Here is a 19667-nt window from a genome sequence, read left to right on the forward strand (position 1 = left end):
CCCTCAGGTCCGGCCCTGTCCATGTGCATTAATGTAAGTTTGTTGTTTCATCTCTTTTGTGTATTTAATGACAACATATTTAATTGACAACTTTTGTTATTGTAGGTGGACTGGCTCCTTTATGATAAACAGAGCCCCTAAACATTCTGTTCGACATTATCGTGAACAGTTGTCATTACTCACAAATAGCCAGGTAAAATGAATAATGTTTAATATATATTTGGGTAATTTTAATGTAAACTTGTTATTGTAGTTTATTTGGATGCCCTACGTGGACCGTCAATTACCAGACTCCTGCCTCGATATGAACAACAGTTGGAGATCTGTGACGTACATGGTTTGTTGGGCTATTGTCGAAGCACATGAGCCTGAGCGCGTGGTTAGACAATTTGGCGGCACGCCCTTCATCCCGGAATTGCGTGATTGGGGTTTCAATGAAACTCACTTCAAAACCAATCGTCGTGGAAAGGCTAAGACGAACTGGGCTGTGCAGAACAAGTCCTACATCCAACATTGGGAGAGAAGGTCGGAGTTCGTTACTAATGAATACATGGAGCCTCTCGCAGACCACGTGCAGGTGATGAGAACTCGACAATACATGGAGTGGTATTTTAAAATTACCATAACATATATCACGCAGCCGGGTAGGCTTCCAGAATTAGGGATGAACACTGTTGCATCATCATCTACACTCCAAGTAAGTATTGTATTTGTATAGTTGTTGTTTCATTTTAAAAGTATGTATGTTATTAAATATGCACGTTTTATTTGTTACAGGCGGAGACATTGGCACGTGTATTTCATATGTCGCGCGGTTTTGACCCAACAGACGCCGTAGGATTGTTGCATGAGATTAACAGTCTTGCTCTTAACTGCCTCACCGAGTGCGGTGAGAGTGAACGCACGGTCTTACCTTCCACACAGCGCACTGATGTGGATATGTCCCGGGGGTTTATCCGAAGAGCTCGCGGTATTGGTCAGAGAGGTATCCGAACAGGCGGGCATGGTTATTCACGGCATTTCAGAATGTCCCAAGACATGCCAGGGTCATCACAAACAGTAAATGAAGAAAATTTTAATTCAGATGACAACATTGATTTGGATGCACTCATCGACAATTTTGCTGGTGAGCCCGAAATGCAAAATCCACCAGCACCAGATCCCTCTAGTTGGTTTCCTACTTGGTCAGACGCGCCACAGTCTAGTTGGGTGACTCCATTAGATAGAGTTGGGCTACCATGGAATCCTACTACACAGGATTCATTCTTTTCGGATGTCCACATCGTGCACTCTCCGACAAATGATGACGATGATGCTGCTGATGATGACGATGATGATGATGATGATGATGATGATGATGATGCTGATGTTGCTCCTAGGAGTAGTGCCTACATAGAGCGCCCCACGAGGAGAGAGCATATTGACCCTCCTAGGAGTAGTGTTCAACTTGATCGGCCTAGTAGCAGTTCACATACATCCCGTCCCGATAAGGAACGCTCCAGACCAAGTTTGTCTCAGACAATTTTGGGTATGTTCCCACGTAGAAGGTCTAGCCGTGACAACAGAGGAAAAGGCCCGAGTAAATATACACCTTCGTCATTTAAGTAGAATATTATCATTAGATGTATTGACTATTTATTACAGGTGGATTGATTTGAGATGTACTGTTGACTTTTTATATGTTGATTGATTTGAGATGTACTGTTTGTTTATTACAGGTGGATTGATCAATAAATAAAGTAGACTCTGCCGAATTTTTTTTAAACACTATTACTTAAGAATGTCATTTCGGTCTTAAACTTGGTTCAAACACATAATAAAATTCAACCCTCAATCACGAGTCTCAAACATAATATAACCACACAACACGTCCCGAAGTGCACTTTCTTCTATTATGGCCGGTCTCTCCACAAAGGCGGCATCGAGGAGGAGCTCTTGGCGCATCTTCTTCGCGCTCATCCATTTGGTTGTGTATCCTGCTTCTGTTGTACCGCCCACGTGAAAGAGGAAGTAGCCGTGCTGGTGAACATTCCAGTGTCCATTCAGGTTCATACCAATAATCTTGGTGTCTCAGTGGACGAAACGCAGCTGCATAAAAGTGCAATTGTAAGACATGAAAAAAATGTAAGAATAAAAAGTATCTAAACAACATACCTGTGTACTGGTGAATCCAAACATCTGTGTGGTATCGTGTATCAACATGACTAAAGATGTCATCACTGCGTTCTCTCAGCACCGCAACAGTGTGAGAGCAAGGCATTCTCCAGGTCTGCCACTTTCCACATGAGCATCTCTTTTCACGGTAATCCACAACATGTATAGTATGGCCTCTACCCGGACCTCTGTGATAGGTTAGCACTTCATAAGTTCCACGTCCCAATATAAACTCACAAACACCATTAAACCTGCAACACCCAAACCTGGGAGCTGAATAATTTTCCCATCCCAATATAAACTCACAAACACCATTAAACCTGCAAAATAAGTACGACATAACATCATATACTATAAATTCAACATACTTAAATAAATATTGAACAAAATTAAAACCGAAAATTCAATACCAAGTTCAATGCCATAAACCCTAAATCTATACCTAACTAACATATAGCAATGATAATTGAAATTAATAGTCAAAAATTACCTAACACCACTTCAAATAGGAATTAGAGTATCAAAATTTCGGATTCACTTCGATTTTCGCCGGCTAGAGACGTTAGCCGTCGCTGAGTGCGAGAGAATGAGCGAGCTGGAAGTGAATTCGCGAGTGGAAAGTGAGGTCTCAGCCGTCTGGGCTCGAATTTGTGTCCAACGTAACACGCGAGAGCGTGTCGCGTGTTTAACGAAACACGCGTTTTCCTGATGCGTGTTATGTATACACGCGATAGCTTGATGCGTGTATTAATTAAAACACGCGAGAGCTTCTCGTGTCTATACCATGGCTGGAATCTTGTTTTTTCAGGGTCCAAATGGCGGATACAATTTGCCATGACGTCCATTCATGGAATTTGCCCTGTAAAAATATGGATATTTGAGATTGATATGGATTTTAATACTACATATATTGTAAATTTTTTAGGGATGGATTATAAATTTGATGAATCAGTATATACACTCTCTATTTTAGAAAAATATAAATATTGATGATGTGATTTTTAATGCACAATTAATAAGTAAAAAGTGAAATAAAAATAAAAGTAATTATAGTATTGTTAGTGAAAAACGAGGTCACACCTTATTAGAGAAAAATAAGTTACCAAAAATATGAAGTTATTTTTATTGAACAGCCCAAAATAAAAAATATTGTTATTTTTATGGGAAGTAAGGAGTACTAACAAATTAACACATTCATTTCACAAAATATTTTACATCTTACTCATTTATGGTGCTTTGTCAAATATAGTGCACGCTTCATTTTATTTTCGTACGTGATTATCGTTGGCAGGGGCGGACGCAAAAATAAACATGAGTAGGGGCAAAATTTTCAAAATTTTATACAAAAATAAATTTTCATGTAATTTAAAATATTATTAGGGGCTTTTATATACCATTCAAAATATGAATAAATTTCAAAATTTTATATTAGAAAAAAATTTAAAAATTGGATTCATTGGGGGCTAAAGCCGGCAAAATTCTATTTTTGTGAATGCATGTTAACTTAATTCCAATTTAATGAAGAGCAATAGATGAATTCCCGCACAGTGAGTGACGCATAACATTTGTGCGTCGTTATTAATGAAACGCACAAATGTTATGCGTCTTTACTGAAAGACGCACAAATAATATGCGTCTATAAAAAACGACGCATATAGATTATGCGTCGATAAACGACGCATAATATTTGTGCGTCGTTGCTAAAAGACGCACAATATATATGCGTCTTTCAGTAAAGACGTATATTATTTGTGCGTCGTTAAATCGGGATTAAGAGGGCAGAATGCTCGTAATTGACAGACGACGCAGCGAGCAGCGAAGGAGGGGCGATTTCAGCGACGATTTCCGGCGATTTGAGGCGTTTTCCGACAGATTTCAACCAAATACCAAACATATTTCGGTAATTATTCATCCATTTGGCTACATAAATCAATAATTGCTGAAGTTATGGAGGTTTTCCCTAATTTAGTAAAGTTAGGGTTTATATGAAATTGCTCAATTTACGGACGATTTCTGTTAGTGTGTTGTTTATTTGTGTTGTTTTGTTGCGTATTTGTGTGTTTCACATGAATTTAGGGTCAATTGTAGAAGTAAGTGGTTCAATTGAAATTATATACACAAAGTGCAGAAAATAGATATATTCTTGTGCAAAAATGTGAAAATTTTAGTTATCTTATGCTATTATATGTTGGGTGAATGTTTTGAAGTAGATGGCATCTGCAAGTTCTGAACAACAGTTATGTTATGGACCTGAGGATCCATCAGTACTGTTTCATCAAAACGAACATATTTCAGCCTCATTGTTGGCGAATGGCACAACAAATGTGTTGAGAGTTCGTAGGACGGAGAGTAAGGTTTGGGCACTGCCAATACATGAAGATGTGATGCATTGGCTTGATGTTTGGGGGTTCAGAGGTGTGATTGAATGTGGAAGGCCAAGAAGGATGGACAATGACCTAATAACTGCATTGATCGAGCGATGGAGGCCTGAGACCCACTGTTTCCACCTTCCAGTTGGTGAGGTAACCGTAACCTTACAGGATGTGCAAAACCTGTGGGGTTTGAGAGCAGCCGGTCGTGTTTTCACTGGCTGTGACTACCCTATTGGATATGAAGATTGGCCCAGCAAGTGTAGAGATGTGTTGGGATGGATACCTGACGCAGAAACAGAAACGAAGCACGGTGGGTTGTTGATGACGTCTCTGATCAACCAAGCGACTATGCCGTTGGGTGATGGGCTGCATGAGTATGCATACGTCCAAAGAGCACGTATACATGCTCTAATCTTGTTAGGGGGGCTTATTTTACCGGACACTACCGGGTGCAAGGTCCCCTTTATGTGGATAAATGCCTTTGACGATCCGGAAGACGTGGCTAATATCAGTTGGGGTAGTGCTGCTTTAGCATACCTGTATCATTATTTGTGCGAAGCTTCTGTAGGCAGACAAAGAAGAGATGTGGGTGGCCCTATGGTTCTCTTGCAGCTGTGGGCGTGGGAAAGAATGCCTACATTGAGGCCAGCCTTCTTGATATCGCCTACGCACACGCCGTATACCCCGTGTGGAGCCAAGTAATATTTTTTTTAAGTAACGTACTTAATTATGTATTTTTTTGGGTAACTTTTGATATTAATATTCCGTGTAGGTGGCACGGAGTTACTGAAATTGGAAATGCGCCCCAACATTCAGTAGCTCATTATCGTGATCAGTTATCATTGATTCGTCCGGGCCAGGTGAAATTTATTTTTGTTAGCTTAGCTAATGAATTAATCTAGTATGAAATTAATTGTGTGAATGATATTATGTTTTTGTAGTTTCTGTGGACACCATATACAGATTGTATCCTGCCCGATTACTGCATTGATTCGACCACATCCTACTTGTGCGACACATATTTGGTGTGCTGGTCATTTGTCGAGGCACACGAGGCTGGACGCGTTTGCCGACAAATCAACCGCTACCAGCGTATTCCTCAGTATTGTGATAGGATGCTACATAATGCCGGACATCTGTCTAAAAGTCACCGCCGTGGGAGGAAGGGCGCCGATTGGGCTAAGGTACATAAATTCTACATTGAAGAATGGGATTTGAGACACCACAGGTTCCAAGCAAATTTTGATCATGCCACGATGACCGTGGATGGTAGCATTAATCCGGGCTATATGGCGTGGTTCAATAGGATCACAGTGTCGTACCTAGTTCAACCTGCGACACAGTCAACGGTTGGGATGAACGAGTGATAAGTCGCATTCTAGGCCTTGGTTACTGGTCAGTATAAGGTGCTTTATTGGATAATATCTGCAAAATAGTTGTTAAAGTTTGCAGGTTGAAGTACTAAATCAGGAGGGAAGGTTCAGAAGGAATTCGAGTGAAAAAGCTGCGAAGAGTGTGCAAACTGGTCAGTATGAGCAGAAAATACGCAAACTGGTCAGGATGGATGCTACAGAGCTGGACACGAGAAGGAAGGACTTGCTTGGAATAATCACCTATCTAAAGAAGGGCAAAATTGTCATTCCACATGAAGAGAAAGCCCTAGAAATTAGGGCAAGCCACCCTATAAATAGGAGCTGAACATAAAGAAAAGGGGGAATCTACACACCACTTTACTTAGGACTTATCATCACTTTTGAGGAGAATAGCTCCACTAGCTCTTAGTTCCATCTAAATCCAGCATCCTGACTTGAAGATTCCGGCCACCTGCCGGCGAGGAGCATCATGCCTGATTCATTCCAGCCGCCGTAGTTCCAGAAATTCCTCCAGTTTCAGTTTCCGATGAGCCAAACAATCTTTTACTTGCTTTGTTTTTAAGATTTCTTAGTTTAAGTACTTGTTTTTGCTTGCCTTTGATTTGGATTCCAGTAGCTACTTAGTTGGAATATCTTTTGGGTGATAATCTTGAATGCAATGAAGTTTATTGTGGTTTTATTTTGTGTTTCAGCTTGCTTATTATTTCTTTCTGCCAAGTAGCTAGATCTGGTAGTTTTACGTTGATTTCCGTGGTTTAAGTGCTTGAATCTGCTTTGCTTAGTTAGATCTAGGTTTTCTTGGAGTGTTTACAAGTTTTAATCGAGTTAAGTTTCTAAAAAATGCATGGGAATCGTTTCTGCTTGCTTCTGTCACCTTGTCTCGCTGACCAGTTTGCGTAGATCTCAGTTTTCTTAGCTTTCGTTCTCGATTTCAAGTTAAATATTGCATTTACGAATTTTCAAGCTTGATCATTCATCAATGGAGTTTTTTTAGATCTTGTTGTTTAGCTTGGTGAAGAAGATAATGTCACAATCAAAGAATGGGACCACTTGTGTTGCTTTTGTTGCTTTTTGCTTTTGTACTTGCACTTTTTCAGCTTTTCTGCACACCCAGGAGGCAGTCTGCCAGCATGTCCTTTGATTCTGTTTACCTTTTGTCTAGTCATTTTTAGTAAGTTTTGTCTAGTAGCTTCTCACATACACACTCGTACCCTAATTTACACACGCACTTTAATTTCTCTTAGCACGCAGCATTTAGAGCCCACCCTGACCTACTGGTCAGGAGGGGTATAGGTTCCATTTCATTTTCCGACTAGGTAAAACTCAACCCCAAAAAAGCGTGGTAGCTAACCAACCGCTCCCAGAATGTCATCGCAAGTGTATCTCGCCTACATCCATCTCTGTGGGATTCGACCCTTACTCCACTATACTAGCCAGTAGAAGTGGGTTGAGGTATTTTTTGTTGATAGGGAAGATAGACACAGACCCAACGACACAGCTAGGTCTAGGTACCCTCCTGGCCAGCTGACACACACACACAGAGTCATAGTCTCATCTTTTCCCTCCTATCAAATGGCGCCGTTGCCGGGGATGGATGGCGTTTTTGCATACATTTGTTGCATGACACTTTGGTGTACATATAGTTAATTATTTTTCTTTTCTTTTGTTTATTAGTTTATGAGGAGTTTTGTTAAGAATTTTGGTGTAAATATTGTAGATAAACTTTTCTTTATTTTTTGTGTTCCGCAGTTAAATGAAACTGAGTCCAACTGGCCAAAGGAAGAAGGGGTGAATCCAGTCACCACTCATTCAGAATTAACCACTGCCTTGCCTGTTGACTTGGATGCGAGCGATGAGGAGGATCGCGGCACAGCCATCAAGAGTGAACCGGAATCAATATCCGCAGCTGAAGATGAGAAAGCCAACATGGCTGACGACCAGGAAGATGATCCCGAGATAAGCTCATTGTACGCCCACTTGGATGGTGAACCACCGCAAGCAATCGTCATGACCCTAGGACAAGAAGCAGTCTACATGAAGCCTCGTATTATGGCCGTCCTGCCTGTGTTCTTGGGGAGGAGTTGTGACAACCCATACGAGTTCTTGCATGAATTTTGCAAAATCTGCAAGGCTCAAAAGCGGCCAGCGGGGTCGAGCGAAAATGATTACAGACTGAAGGCCCTTCCCCTTGCCCTTAAAGGGGAGGCGAATACTTGGTTCAAGAGGCTGCCACCAAATTGTATCAGAACCTGGTCTGACTTCAAGATGATGTTCTTGGATCAGTTCTTCCCAGCGGCCAGGATAAGCGCATTAAGAGAAAAAATTCGAGGAGTTACACAAAGTTATGATGAGACCCTTACTCAGTACTGGTCAAGATACATGGGTCTGTTGGATGCATGTCCGAACCATCGCATGACGGATATTGAGATACACCATACCTTCTATGAGGGGATGAACAAGGCAACCAAGGATCTTGTAAACTCATCGTCCGGAGGAAGCTTCACGCAACTACGGGTCAGCGAAGCGAAGAGGGTCCTAGGGAAGCTACTGAGTGCAAAGAAGGAGTACGACAATTCAAGGGATGGATACAGCCGAGAAAGGGTTGCAAGTGCCTCGTTTACTGATCAGGAGCAGAAGCTTGAACAGAAGATGGATTTGAAGATGGAGGAGTTGAAGAAGACACTTCTGAGTGCAATTGAGAAAAACACTCCACCACCTTCCTCAACTGGGAGCTACAAGGGTGCAAAGCAAGGGAATCAAGGGTTGACCTATGATCAGCCAAACGACTTGGCCAGTATGGAGCAGGTCAATGCTGCCGGCTACTTTAATTCAAGTGGGAATTGGATCCAGGGTAGGCAACGGGATGCACCATGGAGGGATCACCCGAACTTTCGTTGGGGAGATGGGAACCAGAATCAAAACCAAGGTCAAGGTCAGAACCAATATAACTCCCATCCGAACCAAAACCCAAACCGTGGCCTAGCAAACCCTGACCACCAGTTTAACTGGTCAGGAAGGAACCAACAACCCCAAAACCAAAACCCACAAAACCAAAACTCTAACCCTAACCAGCATCACTACCCCAACCAGTTCAGTCAGTACCCTTCATACCGAAATCAGCCAAACTACCCCTACAACCAAAACCATCCATACTACCAGTCGTATCCCAACGGCCAGTATAACTCCCATCACCAGCAATATCCCTACCAATACCACCTGAATCCCAATCACAGTCAATCCCACAACTCTAACCAATTCGGCCAGTACCCCTCTCATCAAAATCAGCCAAACTATTCCTACCACCCATACCCTAACACCCAGTATAATCCCCACCATCAGCAAAACCCTAACCATTTCCCACACCAAAACAAGTCAGAAAGATCTATGGAAGAGATGATGGGAGAGATGCTTGCTTACCAACAAACCATGAGGAGTGAATTTCAGTCAAATAATGAAGTGGTGCAAGGCATGCAAACCGCCCAGAAAGAGCATAAAGAAAATATGGACATGTTGAATAAGCAACTGTCCTACCTGGCCAGTTCGATGAATGAGATTTGTGGGAATGCGGAAAAGCTCCCAGTTATGGTGCACATACATGACAAGCCTAATGTTAGCAAGGTGACATTGTGGTCAAGAACATCCTACAAGGAGCTTGAAGGGAATGAGTCATTTGGGGAATCAAGCAAGACGAAGGATATGGAGGACATACTGATCAAGAGGAGTGGTCCTGATAAAACTGAACCAGTTGCTGAACCTCAAATCAACCAGGGTCTGGAAGAGAGTTCAAGGGAAGCCACCAAAGAACCTGATGAAGAGGATATTGAAGAGACTATTTGTCGGAAGTCAAGATTCGCTAGAGCCACTTGGGCTCACCTACTGGCCGAGAAGAATGCAGAGAGAAAACAAGGGATGAAGCGTGCATCGAGGCGAATCATCGGGCGTAGGATTGGGAAAAAGAAGGGGCCCAGCAAGGTTCATGATCTTTTAGAGATCTCAAGTGAGGAGGACAAGACTCCTTGCAACAAAAAGAAGAGAAAGGACACTGATACTGACCAGGAAGATAGTGGACCTCCTACAAAACCTGGGGAGGATCCAAAACATAATACAACCAAGTCAGAGACCCCTGCTGTTGCTGGACATCCGTCATCGACCCTTACTATCCAGGAAGGGGGTTCTCCTACAAAACCTGGGGAGAACCCGACTGCAACTTTCTCCCAGCCAGTACAGAAGGCCAACATCGACAATCCACTTACCATCCCTGCTGCCCAGAAAGAGACACCAGTATCAGAAACTGACTTACAGGAAAATCAAGACAAAGAAAGAAAATGCAACCAAGAAAGAAAGAGGAAAGGCTATGGGGCAGCAAAGCAAAAGAAAGAGACGAAGAAGCCCAGGGTGGTCCTATCGGCCATTATGATCAAGAAGCTGGGACAAGTGCCCAAACTGATCGGGAGCAAGGTCCCCAGCAACCATCATCTGCGGCCCATGGAAAAGAGGAAAATCAAGGGGACTTTCAAGAATCATAAGAAAAAGAGTGACACCCTGATGTGTACCAACAAAGGAACCCGAGAAGGAAACTGCACAAGGCTCCTAACCAGAGAGGATCCAAAGGAGAAGATGACCGACCCTACCAACTGACCAGTTAGCTTTCTTTTTATTTTTAGTAAACTTGAGTTTTTTTTTTCTAGCTGTGTTGTTTTTTTTTGTACATGTTTTAGCATGCGTATACCCTCATTCATAACACTTAGTCTATTCCATAGTCTAAGAGTGAGAAGACGAGGGTTTACAACATTATATGTGTTTAGGATGTTTAGAAGTTGTCTTTGTTTTGTGTTTTTTTTATGTGAATCCTATACCTTCTCCCACTTAGCCTATTGCATAGTCTAAGTGTGAGAAGTTTTTGTTGACATAGTATGTTTTGCATATTAGTTCTTGTTCCACATGGTTTATGTGTTCTCTATGTTCGTTATTCTTCTCCCACTTAGCCTATTGCATAGTCTAAGTGTGAGAAGTTTCATACATAATATGTTTTTCATGTGGTATGTGTTTTCTGGTCTTTTGTGTTTCTATGTGTTGGATACTGGTCATCCTGTTTTCCACTTCACTAAACTTGTGTGAAGGCAAGCAAGGATGAAGTGGAAGGAGGAGATAATGGCCAGTATAATTGTATATATGTGTTGTCATGTGTTGTGTCAGTCCCTAGTAAGTCAGTTTAGGTTAAGTTTTGTTTTTTTAGGACATGTGTTAAAACACGGGCTTAAAACTCAACTGCCTCAAACTGACGGTGAGGGGAATTGAGGGAGATAAGGCATGCTGGACAATGGAAACCACCCCCTTTAGTATCTCCTAGTCAGTATAGATGACGCAAGTATGAGAGAAAAACTCATCCTTAGAGCCAGATACAAAAACCCTCTTAAATTGTGAGTTATAAGCCTAAGTGGAACCACTTTCCACCAATTTAGAAAAGAAAAGAGTGCCTGCCACATGATGCCTAGGGTAAGGTGACTGCGTGTAGCAAGTCCTGAAGGCAGTAGGAAACCCCCCATATTAAAAAAAAAAAACCATCCTTTAGAACCCCTCTTTCTAGCCAAATCTATACCCAGATATATAACCCACTAGCCACTGGGACTGTGTGTGCGAGGCATAAGGCAAGAAGGCGACTGGCCAGGAGGACATACAAGAAAAAAAAAACAACTAGAAAAAGAAATCGAGAAGGAAGGAGAAAATCGATCAGGAGAAATTCCAGGTCCAAAAAAAATATAAGAAGGAATAAGGGTGGCGAAACCACATAAAGAAATGTTGAAGAAAATGGTCAAAAACACTTGACCACAAAAAGAAAGAAGAAGGAATAAGGGTGGCGAAGCCACAAAGAAGCTACTGACCAGTTGGAGTCCAATATCAGAAAACGTCCAGCCAAAGAGAAGCAACAGCCAAGAGCTCAAATGCACACAGTTCCCCCACATCGAAATAAAGTAGTAGTTTTTTAACCTTAGAGCCTTAGGAACATCTACCCCATACACTACAAACCAATAGCCCCGTTACAAACCTTAAAGCCCTTCAGGAGCCGCACGTGAGATCTGAGTCCGAAGCATCTGTGGTTCAGCATTTTGAGAGAAAACAGTCCTAATATCCCTAGTGAGGAATGAGCGACTGAGCGAATCTGGTGTTTGGCTGAGAGTTTGGGTGATCTTGACGAGCAGATATACTGACTGGGAAGGAAAAGGGGGGCGGCAGAAGTTCAAGGCTGTCTAAGGCCGGAATGCACCTAATCCCAAGGGGACGGATGGTTGAAAATATAGCCCGTTCAATGTGTTTAAGTGCTTGTGAGTCTGTTTATGTGTGTTGTCCGTCGTTTATGTGTTTTTCTTTGCGTCCAAGTTTTAGAGTCTTAGGTCGGTCAGGGGTGTAACCAGGCTAGAATTCGACTTATTTCTTTATGTTTGTTCTTCACGCTTGAGGACAAGCATGTGGTAAGTGTGAGCAGTTTGATAAGTCGCATTCTAGGCCTTGGTTACTGGTCAGTATAAGGTGCTTTATTGGATAATATCTGCAAAATAGTTGTTAAAGTTTGCAGGTTGAAGTACTAAATCAGGAGGGAAGGTTCAGAAGGAATTCGAGTGAAAAAGCTGCGAAGAGTGTGCAAACTGGTCAGTATGAGCAGAAAATACGCAAACTGGTCAGGATGGATGCTACAGAGCTGGACACGAGAAGAAAGGACTTGCTTGGAATAATCACCTATCTAAAGAAGGGCAAAATTGTCATTCCACATGAAGAGAAAGCCCTAGAAATTAGGGCAAGCCACCCTATAAATAGGAGCTGAACATAAAGAAAAGGGGGAATCTACACACCACTTTACTTAGGACTTATCATCACTTTTGAGGAGAATAGCTCCACTAGCTCTTAGTTCCATCTAAATCCAGCATCCTGACTTGAAGATTCCGGCCACCTGCCGGCGAGGAGCATCATGCCTGATTCATTCCAGCCGCCGTAGTTCCAGAAATTCCTCCAGTTTCAGTTTCCGATGAGCCAAACAATCTTTTACTTGCTTTGTTTTTAAGATTTCTTAGTTTAAGTACTTGTTTTTGCTTGCCTTTGATTTGGATTCCAGTAGCTACTTAGTTGGAATATCTTTTGGGTGATAATCTTGAATGCAATGAAGTTTATTGTGGTTTTATTTTGTGTTTCAGCTTGCTTATTATTTCTTTCTGCCAAGTAGCTAGATCTGGTAGTTTTACGTTGATTTCCGTGGTTTAAGTGCTTGAATCTGCTTTGCTTAGTTAGATCTAGGTTTTCTTGGAGTGTTTACAAGTTTTAATCGAGTTAAGTTTCTAAAAAATGCATGGGAATCGTTTCTGCTTGCTTCTGTCACCTTGTCTCGCTGACCAGTTTGCGTAGATCTCAGTTTTCTTAGCTTTCGTTCTCGATTTCAAGTTAAATATTGCATTTACGAATTTTCAAGCTTGATCATTCATCAATGGAGTTTTTTTAGATCTTGTTGTTTAGCTTGGTGAAGAAGATAATGTCACAATCAAAGAATGGGACCACTTGTGTTGCTTTTGTTGCTTTTTGCTTTTGTACTTGCACTTTTTCAGCTTTTCTGCACACCCAGGAGGCAGTCTGCCAGCATGTCCTTTGATTCTGTTTACCTTTTGTCTAGTCATTTTTAGTAAGTTTTGTCTAGTAGCTTCTCACATACACACTCGTACCCTAATTTACACACGCACTTTAATTTCTCTTAGCACGCAGCATTTAGAGCCCACCCTGACCTACTGGTCAGGAGGGGTATAGGTTCCATTTCATTTTCCGACTAGGTAAAACTCAACCCCAAAAAAGCGTGGTAGCTAACCAACCGCTCCCAGAATGTCATCGCAAGTGTATCTCGCCTACATCCATCTCTGTGGGATTCGACCCTTACTCCACTATACTAGCCAGTAGAAGTGGGTTGAGGTATTTTTTGTTGATAGGGAAGATAGACACAGACCCAACGACACAGCTAGGTCTAGGTACCCTCCTGGCCAGCTGACACACACACACAGAGTCATAGTCTCATCTTTTCCCTCCTATCAACGAGTCAGCATCTTCTATGATGAAATTGGTATGTTATGTTTTTTTATATTATAATGTATTTAGTTTGAAGTTTGTATAGATTGATTGTAATGATTTTGTATTTGTGCTATCTAGGTCGAGACCATTCAGGGGATATGGCATTTGACCTCTGAACACGACACAGACCCTCGATTACGGCAGATTCGTGCAATGGCTGCTGAGGCGCTTCGTACGACGGACCATACTGATGTGATGGAGTATCCAACATCGCAACGGCGAAATGTGGTCATGCCGCCACGCCCACCAACTTCTCTTCGTCATGGACTGCCGGGTGTCCGGACGGGAGGACACGGGATTACACGACAGCATAGGTTGTCGCAGCAGCAACCGCCGCAACCTGATTATGCGGTACCAGAGCCCTTGAGTCCGGAGCACGATCCCCCAGGATGGTCTCAGTTGAGTGGTGCAAGCCACGAGCCCTCGCAATGGGGAGCACGAGCATCATGTGATTCGTTCTTTGGCGGTGGGTCTGATTGGGGTGCAACTCAACCAGGGCGTGATTCATACTTTCAAAATTATCAATTTGTTGATCCTATGGGGGAAGAAGAGGGCGGGGAAGAAGAAGAAGAAGAAGAAGAGGGCGGGGAAGAAGAAGAAGTCGGCGGGGAAGAAGAAGACGAAGTAATATTCCGACGAACGTCCGAGGGATCCTCACGACCAGCTATGAAGAGTTCATCAAGTGCGATTGGGAGGGCTATGCACAATGTATTAAGGGGATTGTCAACAAGGAAGAACAAAGGGAAAGCTCCGACAAAGTTCACGCCTTCATCTAGATAGATTTCGAATGTGATTCGTTCTTTCGGAATGTATGAAAGTAATTTGTTTTGAACAATTTTTGATGTGATGAAACAGGTTGTCATCTCACATATTTTCTATCCTGCAATTTTTGAACAATTTCGGTAATTCGTTCTTTGTGTCTATTGAAACCGGTTGTTATGAACATTTTAGATATGGTGGAATGAACAAGTATTATGATTTTTGACGCATAACAGGTATGAACAATTTTCTGGAATCTACAGTGTGTTTCTTCATTCACTCGGTGACGCATAACAGTTATGCGTCGTTTCTGGGTGACGCATAATTGTTATGCGTCGTTCGTTAGTGACGCATAATAATTATGCGTCGTTTGTTAGTGACGCATAACAGTTATGCGTCACCGAGTGAATGAAGAAACACACTGTAGATTCCAGAAACTTCGCCCGAGCGGGCGATTTTGCGTTTATAAAACGCCCGGGCGGGCGATTTTGAGCAATCCAATGACGATTTTGAAGTCGGATTGTGATTTTTGAGTCCAGAAACTTAGTGACGCATAACGATTATGCGTCACCGGGCGATTTTCGTAGCACACTGAGTCCACAAACTTGTGATTTTTTAACATTTTTGAAAAATTGTCGACTAACATCTCACATATGTTGACACATACACATAGTACCTATTACATCAGCCTCAAACACAGATACATAAACATAGTAGTTTATACATAAACATAACATACCACGACTTTACTGAATGGCACCGGCCGAGCAATTTCTTCGGTCATGCCCCTCTATCCCGCAATTTCTGCAGCGGCGGGGAGCCCTCGGTTCATCTTCCTCCTGGACATCCATTTGATTAAGTATCCTCCTTCTTCTAACGCGGCCACGCGTTCTAGGAATCAACTGCTGAGGGGTGATGCACAATTTCCATGAAGGTGCAACCCAATACTCTTCGTGTCTTGGTGCATCAAATGAAACTTGAGTATAGTACTGTGATCTCCATGTACCTAGGTAGTACTTCTCATCTATGAGGTCCATCATAACATGACCTATGTCTCTAGCAACCGCACAAGCATGCGAACAAGGGATTCTCCACATCTGCCACTTACCACAACTGCAACTCGATTCCAAATACCTGACTATTTGAACATTGTTGCCCTTTGACACTCCTTTTACGATTCTTCCTCGAGTTCGGACATGGTACTTCCCAACATCTCGGTCAATGACAGTGACGTAATGTTTTCGCCCCTTTGAGTCATTCTTAGCAAGTTTGTCCCTCGCTCATGGGGTTAATTCACCTTCGGTGTGTTCGATTGTTGTCTTCTTCTCCACCCACCATTTCACCGTCCTCCAAAATGTCAAATCAACCAACGCTCTAATCGGCAACTCTCTCACACCCCTCAAGACGTTATTGTAGCACTCCGACATGTTTGTTGTGGCCACCCCCCACCTAAGTCCACCATCGTAGCACAGTGACCAACATTCTTTTGTAATCCTATTTAACATTCGAACCGCACCACTGTTGACATCATATAGTGCTCGACGTCTTCTGGCAAATTTACGTTCCTGAGAACTTACCCCCAACTTCCATATAATGGCCTTCACATTGGGACCCTTGTGCTTCTTCAACACATTTGCCCTAACATGAAGCAAACAAAATTTGTGGTGTATCTGCGGGGCCCTTGTCATGATTTCAGACTCCATTGCATTCAAGAGTCCTTTATGCATATCTGATATAATGCACACCTCCCGCTCGTATTTCACCACATGAGTTCTGACATGATCCATAAACCACGACCAACTGTCATTGGTTTCTTCATCCACCACCGCATATGCAATAGGCAAGCATGTCTTGTTAGCATCAAAACCACAAGCAACAAGCAACTTACCTTTAAATCTTCCTCGGAGGTGAGTCCCGTCAACTGTTAAAACCGGTGCGGCCTTCTGGAACGCATGTATTGCAGGCCCAAATGCCCAGAAAACATAGTTGAACACCATTGTACGCCTCTGACTCAACAGATCGTTATGCTTCCACTCAACAATTGTGCCCATATTCTGTGACTGGAGTTCAAACATGTAGCTTGGCAACTGCCTAAACGATTCCTCCCATCCACCGTATACAAACTCTATAGCCTTTCTCTTTGCATACCACGCCTTCTTATAACTGATTAACACACCAAATCTGTCTTGAACATCAGCTATTATGGAGAAGACCTTGAAATCGGCACATTGTCGCACATGATGTCGAATCAACAGAGCTATCATTGGGGATGAAAAGTTAGCATGATCTCTATTAGCACGATGGCCTATACAAGTATGTCGATTCTTCCACTTCCTAACTTCCCACATATCGTCATGCGACCTTTGTGTAACCGAAACCTCCCACTTACATTCCCTCGCCTTTTCAGCGTCTGTGGTGCTGATGATGCCTGCCCCTGTTACTGTCGTTCCTGCTGGAAATTTGCATACAGCATGCCACCTTCTTAGTTTGCTCTCGACAACCTTAAACTGTTTTTCATTCCACAAACTCCACATAGTAATAGCAGTCTTCACGTGTAGCTTGGAATCGAATTTTGTTCCCAACACAATCCGATGCGGCTCATTCTCATTCCAATACAAAAGGCTGTGTTCATTACCACCCACATCATCCGATACTCCAGAAGGACGACTTGGTAATTCACGAAAGAATCTAAACCCACTAGGATTGTATTCTGGAAGTGGTTGTTCACCTTGCATAACAGGTTTACATGGTACTATCTCATCATCAGAACTAGCACCGACATCATCAGCACCATCACCATCACTGAGATCGGGGTCTGCCTCTGTCTCAGATAGTGGCCTTGGCTCAGCAAGATCATCTGCAGCATCGACCTCATCATTCAATCCAACCCCAACATCAGCAACATCTACAACATCTACAACATCTCGCTGCTCATTCATACTACGATCAAAGCTCATTTGGTCCACCCTCGCAGATGAACCAATACCACAGTCAAAACTCATTTGTTCAAACCTCGCAGATGCTCCAATACCATAATCAACAACTGGTGGGATTTCTTCACTCCTCACAGGTGAATACTCAACAAATAATTCAATACACCCACTTGAATTTTGAGCATTGTTGAACATAAACATTACACTATCATCATTGCGAATCACAGAACATGTATAACTCATACCGGAACCATAGACTATACATTGTCTCCATAATAATTCAATTGTGTGTTGGTTCATATCTATTCCCATTGCATCACAAATCATTGCTACCAACTCATAATAGGAAACACCTGAATTTAATATAATGGAGCTCCTCGCACGAGGTGGGTCATAACCAATACCCATATGTGGTAGTTGAACTACTCTACCACCCCAATACAAACTCACAAATACTTGCATGATTTCTGCATCAAAAACATATAAACCAACGACAATTAAGGACATTTTTCCTACAAGCCCTAATTTGTATAAATTGGGTCAAACTAACAAATGAAAGCGCAATAAACATGAATAATGTCGAATGTAGCTAAATTGATTAACAAATTACCGGATCTTATGGAGAAATCGCCGGAAATCGCCTGAAAACGCCGGAAATCGCCGAGAGAGGAAATGAAAGTGTGTGAATGTTCGTTCTGTGATCTGTGTGGGTTAAAACCCGACTTAACGACGCATAATGTTTGTGCGTCGTTCAATAGCGACGCACAACCCTTATGCGTTGTTAAGCGACGCATAATCTTTGTGCGTCATTATTAAACGACGCATAAGGATTGTGCGTCATTAATAAACGACGCACAAACATTATGCGTCACCCCCTCTAGTAGAATGAATCTATTCTCCTTCATTATTTTGGAATTCCATTAACTTCTTAGCACAAAAGAAGAAAGAGCTCGGCTAAAGCCCTCCCCTCTTTACATGTGGGTCCGCCAATGATCGTTGGAATGTACCAGATCAATGCAGTTTGATCAGGTGATACAATGCAGTTGGAATGTATATTTTTGCAAAACTAAAAGATGATTAATCCACATTCTGAATAAATATTCTGAATTAATGATCATGGGTATTCCTTTTGTGTGAGTCAATTCCTGATAGTGGCAAATCAAAATTTAATATTGGGGAGCTCAAATTACTTTTAAAAGTTATTTGTATTTTCAGTGCCGTTGTCGTAGTTATAAGCGGCTGCGACATAAGATACAAGCGAGAAACCGATAATAAGCGAAATAATTAGAGGATGGTCGTAGAAACTAGAGATACATATGGTGTCTATCATTAAAAGGAGCGCCATCATCGAAAGAACCGACAATATCGATAAGCGGCATCGTATCATCTAACAACTATTAATAACAACTATACAATGTTTTTCTGGCTAAATCTTTGAATATTATTTCACTTAATTTCTTTATTATATTTAATCCGAGACTCCACGATAAAATTCAATAAAAATGATAATCAAATTAATTAAATAATAAATATTTAAAAATAAAAAGGATGATGTTCAATATTAAAGATACTGATATGATATTTACGTATGTATTGAGCTAAAAAAATTATGTTTTATTCTTAGATTGCACTTAGACAAAGATCATTATTTTACAATTTAAATTGATTTTTTATATAAATTTTTTAAAATAGCATAAGCAAAACAAAAGTAATTTAATAAAATTGCTTAGGTTACCTAATCATGCTGAGGCGAACACACTATCCATATCCACTAGAGATATTCTATGAGTTATGTCTACATAGTGATTGTTTTCTCACATTTTTCTCTTTAATTTGTTCTTAAAAAAGTTGCAATTTTTTTTTTGAAAATTTTTCTCTCATATTAATATATAAAAATATATTTTCACCACTTAACACAAAAAATAACAATTTCTAAAATCTCGTATCATCACCAAGTGTGTCATATATTATAA

Source organism: Salvia splendens, chromosome 15 (genome assembly GCF_004379255.2).
Source record: "Salvia splendens isolate huo1 chromosome 15, SspV2, whole genome shotgun sequence".
In the NCBI taxonomy this organism is placed as follows: domain Eukaryota; kingdom Viridiplantae; phylum Streptophyta; class Magnoliopsida; order Lamiales; family Lamiaceae; genus Salvia; species Salvia splendens.